Source organism: Cynocephalus volans, chromosome 16 (assembly GCF_027409185.1).
Source record: "Cynocephalus volans isolate mCynVol1 chromosome 16, mCynVol1.pri, whole genome shotgun sequence".
Lineage (NCBI taxonomy): Eukaryota > Metazoa > Chordata > Mammalia > Dermoptera > Cynocephalidae > Cynocephalus > Cynocephalus volans.
The window spans coordinates 1,755,905-1,766,581 of record NC_084475.1 but is presented as its reverse complement, the minus strand read 5'-3'; positions in this window follow the sequence as shown (position 1 = coordinate 1,766,581).

Genomic DNA, 10,677 nt, shown 5'->3' with positions numbered 1-10,677 from the left:
GTTAAATAAAATATGTCTGTTCTCCTACTTTGACAATGTACTTTGATAATGACCTGGAAGTCAGGTTCTAGTACAAACTTCCTGGACTCTTCCACGTTCCACACCTGAATGTGGTGGCAGGAGAAGAGCCAGCACTGGCCCTCAGCCCCTTATCTTCCCACCTTCAAAGCTGTCCTGCCCCAAGGAGAGGCTCATACGGACACCCCAGTCCATGGGTGTAAACTGCTCATGCCCCTCTGCCACCAGCAGCCACTTGGCCACCCCACTGGTGACACAGTTTACCCTTGAGGGAATGGGCAATTTGGGGTCCTTCATATCAGGAGCATGGTCTAAAGGGAAGGGTGTGACCTCCAAGAAGGACCCTCAGATTCCTTGTCCTGTGGGGAGAGCTGCAAACAGAGAAAGTCTAGACTGGAGCCTTCCAAAGCAGGGGACCCATGGCAGGGATCCCTTTCACCTGAGTCCAAGGGCAGAACTGGACAGATGTTAAGCAGCCGATTACTTTGCTAAGCACATTTGTACAAGAGCTAGGAAGAAGCACGGTGCTCTGCAGGTGTGTTGAGGGATGTGACTGTTCCCCAGGGATCCCAGATGCCTCTGCGGAAGCCACATTTGAGAGAAGCAGTAAAGAATGAAGAGGAGTCAAAGAGGCGAGAAATTAGGGGAAGGGTGTCTAGTCAAGGGAACAGCATGTGCAAAGGCCCTGAGGCAGAAAGGCTTGTGGGGAGAACAAAATCTGAGAGAAGACCATCGTGACTGGAGCCCAGAAGGCCAGTAGGCATGGTGCGAGGTGATGCTGGAGAGCTGGCACGGGACAGAGCATGGGGGCCCTGTGGGCCACACTGAATGGAGACCTGTGGCCAAGGATGTTGGTGACCAGGACAATGAGCTGGAGGATCCTTGAGTGGGGAGGTCTTGGGAAGTGTCAACCCCCATCCCCAGCCCAGGCTGCTGGCCCTGCCGACGCCTCAGTGAGCAAACAATGTAGCAGCCATCAGAGAAGTCCCAGATTTTTCACATTTTGTCACCAGGAGGGGCTTCAGAAGTCACCCACTGCCAGTGAGGAATCTCCTAGAGAGATGATGTAACTCACCTGAGGTCCCATGGTGGGTTGGTGGCAGAGCCTGGCCCGGAGCTTCATTTGCACTGTCTGAGGACCTACTGTGCGCCCAGCAGAAGTTTGAAGCCCAATCACACATCCTCAGCGCCGCGCGTTGTGTGGCGAGCGCTGTGGGTGCGCACTGAACGTTTTGAATGAATTGGGTTTTGTCTGGAGACACAAAGATATACAGAAACAATGTCTGCTCTCTTAAATCTCCATCTCTTTGGGGGAGAGACATGAAAAGGGGTGACAGTGGCATAGTTGATCAGGGCCGCCATAGGGACCTCTTCCCAAGCCCACCCCCTCAGCTGATGCCCCTTCATCTTCCTGTGGCCTGGCATCTGCCCCTGAAGCTACTCCCGAAAAGGCCATGGTGCCCACCTGGTTGCTTGTCTGGTGGACGTGCCCAATTGTCGTGAGGGTGGACACGTGAAGTGCCTGTTTTCCTGGAGACACGCTGTTCCTTTGCCCACAGCAGTGGGGGTCTTCCCCATCACTCCACCCCTCCTTTCCCCAGCACCCCCTCTCTGCCCACACTATCAATGGTGATGCCCCCTAGGTTGTGCCCTTGGCCCACTGTTCTCTCACCTCCACCCTCCCCGAGGGCCCTCATCTGTTCCACTCTGGGGACTCAGCCACCGAGCCTGCACGTGTCACCCAAATCTCTATCACCAGCACAGACCACTCTCTCCTGAGTTACAAGTGCAAATGTCCACCTGCTTGCAGGACACCTCCACGTGGACAGATGCCAGACAGCCCAAGTGCAGCGCACCTGCAACGGAACTCCAAAACCAGCTCTTCTCCCTGCTTCTGGGTGTGGCACCTCCATTCACCATGTCCCAATCTTCCTTTTAAATATTTTCCATATCTACCTCTCCCGTCCTCCCTCGGTCTCTCATCTGAGTGACCACAGCAGCCTCTGAACGGGCTCCTGTCCTCCCATTCCATCCTCCACCCAGCAGCTATCTGACCACGTCACATCCAGGGCCCTTTCCAGCTGTGTCTCCCTCTCCTGCACACCAGCTGTGCCAGGCCTGTAGCTCCCAGCCCACTCCAAGCAGTGTCTTGCCTCGGTGCCTTTGGGCTCACAGTCCCCCTGCCTCCCTTCCTTCCTCGGGCTGCCACCTGGCTGATTCCTTCTCCTCCTCTAAGCCCCAACTCACGCCTGCCGCTGCACCCTCTCAGCCCTCTCTTGTGTGCGCCTCTCTCTTCACACTTAGCTCAGTGTGTACGACTGTGCTTCTGTGTCCATCTACTCCCAGTCCAGCGCTCTTGCCATTTTACCCTGTTGTTCAGGGACATTCTCAGCATGCCACTCTGTCCTAACCCTAGTCTGTGGCCCTCGCCCCAGCTACAGTCTCATGGCCTGACACTATCATATTCCTGCCAGGCACAGCTAACTCAGGGTGGCAGGAGACATGCTAAAGCTTTTCTGGTTTGAGGGCATCTCCCCAGAACCCTCAGATATTGACATAAACTGCCACTCACATTGCCAGACTGTGATGTCCCTAGGAGGAGGCAGACAGAGGTGGACAGAGCCCATGAGCATGACTGGAATGGCAGGTTCCAGAGGTGCCTGCTAGCCACCCACAGTGAACCTGGTGGTGGGTGACATTCTTCTCGCAGGTTACCCATTGGACCATGTCTCATCCACCTACAGTCAGTTTTCATGACAACAGCCAGCTCCTTGCCCATTATTTTCATCCTTAAAGATTCCCACCCCGGCTGTCTGAGGCTGGGCTCCTAGTCCAGCTGCAGCAACAGCTCACAGCTCCAGATCCCAAGTTCGGCAGTGAGTTGTCGAGCTGCCAGAGCCCCCTGGGAGGTGCCTGGTAACCAGCATAGCCCTTGAAAACAACCATATCATCACTTCTTAATTGGATTAGGAACCAGGAACTTGCTCTCAGTGGCTCTTCTGCTCCCGTGTTGGAGCCACCTGCCCCCTCTCCTTTGGGGCTTAGCGCTGGAGATCTTCCCCACTCCCCTCTGCTCAGCCTCCCAGGCCAAGGTACGCTAACGAGGGCTGCTCCAAAGCCAGCTGCTGACCCGAGGGAAAAGGGAGCCTCCGGCTTTCTAGGGCCCAGGTACACTCAGGGAGGAAAAGCCCTCGGGGGCATCCTGCCCCGCTCCCAGCCAGCCCTGCTCCTGGCCTCCGCGTGCTGCTTTCCCTCCGGGTCCTGCCTCCTGCTCCTCCTCCCTAGACGGCGCCTCCTTCACAGCCCAGCTCCACACTCACTCCCACCAGGACGTCTTCCTTTCCAAACCGTTTTTCTGTGCATCCTCTGAACGGCTATATTTGGATCCTGCAACATAACTTCAAATATGTTGTGTCAGGGCTATATATTTTTTTTGAAGCTATTTGTTGGTGGTTTTTTTTTTTTTTTTTTTTTTTTTTGCCTATACTAGAAAATTCTTGTAGTGGGTGTATGTTGTTTATCTGCTCAGCATCCGCTTTTTGGACTACAAGCCCTATCTCCTCTTGCTGGTGACGTTCTCTTCTTCCTGTGGAATCCCTATTCCACGGGATTCAGCTGAGGCTGCCCCCTCCAACAGGGGTAAGCACCTGGAGCAGGCCTGGTCAGTCAGAGCTCTCAATAGGCCCTGTGGCTGCTTCAGGGACGACCATATGACCACACAGAGCCAATCAGAATTTTTCTCCTGGGCCGGCCCGTGGCTCGTCGGGAGAGTGTGGTGCTGACAATACCAAGGCCCCAGGTTCGGATCCCATATAGGGATGGCCAGTTGGCTCACTGGCTGAGCGTGGTGCTGATAACACCAAGTCAAGGGTTAAGATCCCCTTACCGGTCATCTAGAAGCCCGGTTGAAAATATTTGCCTCTCCAGACCTTGCAGCTGGGGGTGGTCATGTCACATGCAGTTCTGGTGAATAAGATATGGGCAGAAGTTGCTGGGAGAGACTTCTGGGGAAAAGTTTCAAAAAGAAAAGATTCAGCTGGTATGGCCCCTTCAGCCCTAATCCTGTCACAGATCAAGACATCTTAACCTCAAGGCTTTTATCCTAGCCCTGTAGAGAGGCTACCTAGGTAGAGATAGTTAGAGAGAGAGAGAGAGAGAGAGAGAGATAAAGAGCAATATCAATTAAGCCCCTGGACTGAGCCATGCCTGAAGCCTCAGAACTTCCCAGTTTGGGGAGCCAATAAATCCCTTCCTACTTAAGCCGGTTTGCATTGGGTTTCTGTCTCTTGCAGTGAAGGAGCCCTGAATGAAACCCCCCACAAGACCAAAACCATGTCTTTGCCTGTCTCTGTTCTCCCCTTCCAAGCTACCCCACATAATGAGATGCTAGATGCAAAGCTGGCACATAATAAATATTAATTCAAATGACGTTGAGCCCCCCAAACTCTTATCTCGAGTCAAATAAGAGCTTGAAAAGACTTGATGTCTGAACTAGACACATTAAGGAACAAACTCCCACCTCTGAAGCAGTCTATTCACAGGAATCCATTCTCTTCTCCCAACCATTCCTTCGGCACTCACCTCCTGCAGGAGGCCTTCCAAACCAGGTCTCAATTCTGTCATTCTAACTACCTTTGCGATTACTCACTTTTATTAATACGTTGGTCCAGCTGAACGTTGTTTTGTGTGTCATTTGAGCATAGCTGTGTGTGTCTCATCTCTCCCACCCCAGCTGCATCCTGCTCTATCCCACCCCCACCAACCAACTGAAGAGCTCTCCGGAACAGGGGCCGTGTCTCCACCATCAGACCGGGAAGTCCGAGAGGGTGGGAGCTGTAACTCCCATATTAGATTGGGGACCCAGACGCTGCCTCTCCTCACGTCAGACTAGGAGCTGGGCAATCTTGAATCATCCCCCATGCCTCATGGAGCCTCACTGGCAAGACAAGACAATCCGGAGTCTGCGCTATGACCCTGGAGAGATGGAGAGTGGGAGGAAGAGGGTAGTGAGCAGTTAGCAAGAGGGTCTGTCTTAACCTTCAGGGAAAACTGATGAACAGCCCATACGATTAGTCCTGAATCAGAGTCTGCTATGCAGCAACTCCTGCAATAGTCTAATTCAGATCCTGTCCCCATCTGCGTAGCATGTAAGCAAAAGTCCCCTCCCCACATAAGGTCAGGATTCTGCCTTACAAGCTTTCCTTGTTTCTCTTGCTCCTGGATTGTTGTGTAATGATAAATTACAGGGAAGTTTGTCAAGTCCAAGCAGACCCTGAGGGGGTGGCCATGTGTTTACTGTCTTGTGATTCCAGTTGGATAGGAGTAGCCTGTGATGCCACCAGTGGTGGCGAGAGAGGATATCACCACTGCCCTGTCTTGCTATCTGCCCACCCTTGTCCCAAGACTAAAGCCTTTTCAACAGCTCAGTGATCAGTTGCTGAGGAAGGATGCTAATGCAACGTCTTGCAGAAGGTGATGGATTCCCAGAAGAGTTAGGGGAAGCCAGGCGAGAAGGAAGGATAGCCTGTGTTAAGGTGGCAGGTGTGAGGTGGACGACGCCACCTGCCAGAGCTGAGTCTGAACCACACAGGGCGGAGAGCAGAGGTGGGGACGGATGAGGCGGAGAGGACGCCGAGGTTGGTTCGTTCGCTGGGAGAGGAGGGAACTAATGGAAGCCCTTAAATGCAGGTTGAATCTGTATTTGGGACAAAAAGTGATGGGGAAATTGGCCAGATCTTGGACAGGAGAGAGACATGATAAAAATAATGCTCTTGGGACCAGCCGTGGCTCACTTGGGAGAGCGTGGCTCTCACTTGTACCAGCCATGGCTCACTTGGTGCTCACAACACCAAGTCCCCTTACTGGTTTCAGTCCCCTTACTGGTCATCTTCTTTTTAAAAATGCTACCGATCCAGACACGTGCGTGAGGTAGACGGGCACGCAGGGGAGGCGGAGGCGCGGCTCTCGCCGGCCGCTGCAGTCTGGTCCCTCGTGCATGGCACAGTCAGGGAAGTGGGAGGGAGTGGGGATCCGACTGAGCGGCTCCTCAACGTTCAGACACGCTTTGTCTCTTGGAGAAAGGCGATGGGAGCTCTGGCTTAGTTCTGCATCAGGGGCTGATGGCTCCAGGAGTCGGCTGCTGCTTTGGAAGTTGGTTGCTGCCAAGTGTCATGGTCTCAGGGCCACCCCACCCATATCCCACGGAGAGCTCCTTGTCCTCAGCTGTCCAGGACTTTCTTTCCATTGGCAGCGACTGGCCAGGGGGCCTCAGAGGAGACAGGAGTGGGATGCAGGCTGCCGAGAGCTTTGGCCCAGGTAAACCAGCGTGGAGCGCAAGGGAGAGAAGTGAAGTCTTCAACCTCAGCGTATTACAGCGTCCCTATCACACCCCAAATGAGGAGAAAGACGGGACACATTTGCACAATAACTCAAGACAGGGTCTCCATGGCAACAATTACCCCAAATCCTCTCTGACAGTTGTAACAACAGGAGCTAGCAAAGAAGACTCTGCGGTGGGGATGTGCATGGGGGCTCACAGAATGGCTTCCTTTTATTCTCAAACTGAGGAAGGGTGACAACAGGAACCAAGGCGTCTCAGAGCCTGACTCAGCCAAGAGCCATTGGAAGCGGGCTCGGGAAGGCGTCTTAAAGATGAGACTCAGAGACCCGGGTGTGGAACACGCCAGGAGGATGTGCAGGCTCGGGTGAGGGCTGGCCCATCGGCACGCCGTCCCTGTCACCACCACCTCTGTGGACAAGAGTTCTCCCCAGACTCCAGAGGGCTGGGTGGGGTGAGGAGTGGACCCAACTACCTGGGAAGTCAAAGGCTCTGGGGAGTTCGAGTCTCTCCGAAGACCGAGTCCAGTCCATAAAAAGCTCACACGTGACATGGGTTGGAGAACTGGGCTGTAGCCTGCTCTGCCTCCTTCAGACTTGCTGTGCAGACCTCCTCGTCCCTGCCCCCCTGGGCTCGGGTTTCAGGCCGTGCCTCTGGGTTTCCAGCCACTTCCTGAGGTCTGAGACCCCTCCTCTGAGCTCTCCCCTGGAGGAAAGCTACTGTTGCCACTTAGACCTATTTTTAGCACCAACAGGGGGAAAATGAGACCACAGAGGACTGGCTGATGCAATCCAGTGGCTGGTTGTGCTCAGTTGAGAGCACAGAACCTTCTGGTGCATGTAATTGGGAACCACCTCCTTAATTGAATATCCATTAGATAGAGAAACTATAAAAGCCAAATCCCAGCTGAAGGCTTGGTTATTGCTGCTCACTTTCCTGGAGGCGCCTGCACTTGGCTGAGGTGTGTATGTTTTACTTTGTATCTAACTTGGTTTCAGCAAGCAGCTGCTCATCCTCTGGAGGCCTCTGCACTTTCTACTTTCTCACTGTCTACTGTGACTCTGCTCTTAATTCTTTCCTGTGTAAGAGGACTGGGTGGGTTGAGGCCGACTCTCAGGCCCCCTGGGCCCTACCTCCAACATCATTACCTTGAAGAACGACTCCAGGGCTGAGTGAATAGCATGAGACAGGAAATGCTTTTATCACCACAAAGTCCAGTGCAAAGTCAAGAGGTCTCTGTGTGGCCATGCGGTCATGTGTGTTGTGTGTGTGTAGCCTGAACAGGCAGAGACATCTCCTAGGTTGGCTGTGAGTCAGTGTAAGGAGTGTGATGGGAACCTAGGGAGTGGCCAGAGAGAGAGACCAGGGAGACAGCACCAGAAGCATCATCTGCTTTCTACCAGCATACAGACGGACAGATGGACACACTGAGCTCAGAGGCAGACAGCAAAGTGTGCAACCTCCGATTTCTAATTTGTTAAAAAAGAAGTTTGGCTCAGAAAGGGAAAGCATTCTGCTTTCTTTTTTGAAAAACCCAAATCCAACCTCCTCCCCCACCACACACTTCTAATTTCTCTTTGGTTGCGCTCAAGAGCCATTGGCTATTTTTCAGATCCTGGAGCTCAGGTTGCATGAAAATCTTTGAAGAAAGGAGAGGTTTTTCATCTTTCTTTTGGGAACTAAGAAAAAAGGCAGTTTGTTTGACTCCATCTCTAGAGCAAAGAAGAAGGCCCTGCAGGATCTCACCTGCACTTGGAAGCCCAGATTTCTGGTTGAAACCCACACTCAGGAGCTTATGTATATTGTAAATGTTTTAGCCATGTGATTGTCCCTCACTTCATGAGGCAGAGAGCACCCAAAATTTTTCGTACCAACTCCCACAGATAGCGATCCCTAGACACTGAATTATGGGGAGAAGGGATTAAGCTAGAGCATTTCTTGAGCCCTTTTCCTATTCTAGGGCCTCTCCTTTGTCATCCCATCCTCCACCCCAAAACTTTCCCCTTCCTTTTTGTCTCCCTAACCATGGAAAGCCCTCCCCCATCCCTGGAGGTCCTCAGAAGCCATTCTTCCCACCCCTGGAGCTGGCTTTCTCCCTCCCCTTCCAGACTGAGCAGGAAGAGTCACAGGAGAGAAGCCATCTGAGGAAAGCTGGCTGGGTCCCCAGGTGGGACCTCACAGGATGACCTCAGAGTGGCCACCATGGTCAAGGTCTGGTCCTCAGCAGTAGGGTCCAGAAACTCAGTTGAGCAAGGACACCAAGAAATAGCCAGCCTCTCAGGACTGACACATGCTGACCAGACTCAGTGATGGGAAATCAGAATGCCATCTGCTAAATCATGTACCTACCTGTTGCTTTGCCTCCCACGGGTTTGTCATCCCTTTTACCCTGGGTGACAGAGCCACCAAAGATTACTCAAAGCCCATCTCTTCTGAGCAGTGAGAAGCCTCAAAAAAGGGTTAATTTCCCAGAACCCTCAAGAGTGAGGCATTCCTTCCATTTGGGAAATTAGCCATGAATTGGGGTTCTCTTCCTGCATTTATTCTCCAGCCCAGCAAGTTACAGGAAGAGACATAGGTGGGGTTTTGCTAAGTACAGTTTAACAAGTTTAACAATAGAAGCTGGTAACATTCAGTAAGTCAAGCAAGGTGACCTTCTATAATGCAATTTGCAACAAAGGCTTGATTTTAGCAAACACTCTCTTCCTACAGCAATTTCCCAGTATCTTCACATATCAATCAGGAATCTGTCTGTCTTTGAGCCAGCAACCTTGCTGTGTTACAATTCTTTTCAACAGAGACTTTATAGCCTGGGGAAAATTTCCTGTCCTTTGCAAGGTCAATATTTGAAACTGCAAGGGTTTGGAAAACCAGGCCCTGTGAAGTACATTTGCTTTATGAATACTCCACACCTACCAAAAGATTTGTATTCAAAACATAGAAGGAACTCTCAAAGCTCAGCAATAAGAAAACAAGCAAACCAACTTAAAACACGAGCAAAAGACACTTTACCAAAGAAGATATATGCATGGTGAATAAGTACATCAAAAGATGCTCATTAGGAAAACACAACTTAAACCCACAATGAGATACCACCATATATGTACTAGAAAGGCACACATACAAACAAACAAAATACAAAAACTGACAATACCAAGTGCTGATCAGGATATAGAGCAACTGGAACACTCATACATTGCTGGTGGGAATGTAAAATGGAGCTGCCACTATAGAAAACAGTTTGGCAGTTTCTCATAGAGTCAAGCATACACTTTCTGCATGACACAGCAATCTCTCTTCTTCATGTTTACCAAGAGAAATGAAAGCTTTTGTCATGTATCCACAAAAAAACTATACAGTCATCCCTCATTTTCCACAGGATTGGTTCCAGGTCCACCCTGGGATACCAAAATCCACAGATGCTTAATTCCCTTTGATGGAGTTTGGATTTGTTGTCCTCCAAAACTCGTGGAAATCTGATCCCCAATGTGGCAGTGTTGGACACTGATTGAGTCATGGGGGCGGATCCCTCATGAATGGATTAATGCTCTCCTTAGGTGGGCGGAGTAATGAGTGAGTTCTTGCTTTATTAGTTCCCATGAACTAATTGTTTAAAAGACCCTGGCACCTCCTCTCTCCTCTCTTGCTTTCTCTCTCTTGCATCCTCTCACCATGTGATCTGTTTGTACCCACCGGCTGCCTGCCATTTTCTGCCATGAACAGAAGCAACCTGAGGCCCATGCCAGATGCAGCTGTCCCAGAATTATAAGCCAAATAAACCTCTGTTCTTTATAAAGTACCCAGTCTCAGGAAATTCTGCTATAGCAACACAAAACGGACTAATACACCCTTATATAAAATAACAGTATTTGCATATAACCTACATACATCCTTCATATACTTTAAATCATCTCTAGATCACTTATAATACCTAATACAATGTAAATTCTATTTAAATAGTTGTTACACTATATATTTTTTTAATTTGAATTATTTATTGTTATTTTTTGGATTATTTTTGATCCACGGTTGGTTGAATCTGCAGACGTGGAACCCTCAGATGTAGAGGGCTGAGTGTACATGAATATTCATGTTGGCTTTATTCATGATCATCAAAAACTGGATACAACACAAATATCCTTCAACTGGAGATAGATCAAAATAAAAATTAAATTTTGAAAACCTGTGATACATTATACAATGGAGTATTACTACTCAACAATAAAAAGGAATGAACTACTGATTCATGAAACAACATAGATGCGTTGAGCTAAGTGTAAGAAGCCAGACAGAAAAGGTGACTTATCATACAATTCCATTTA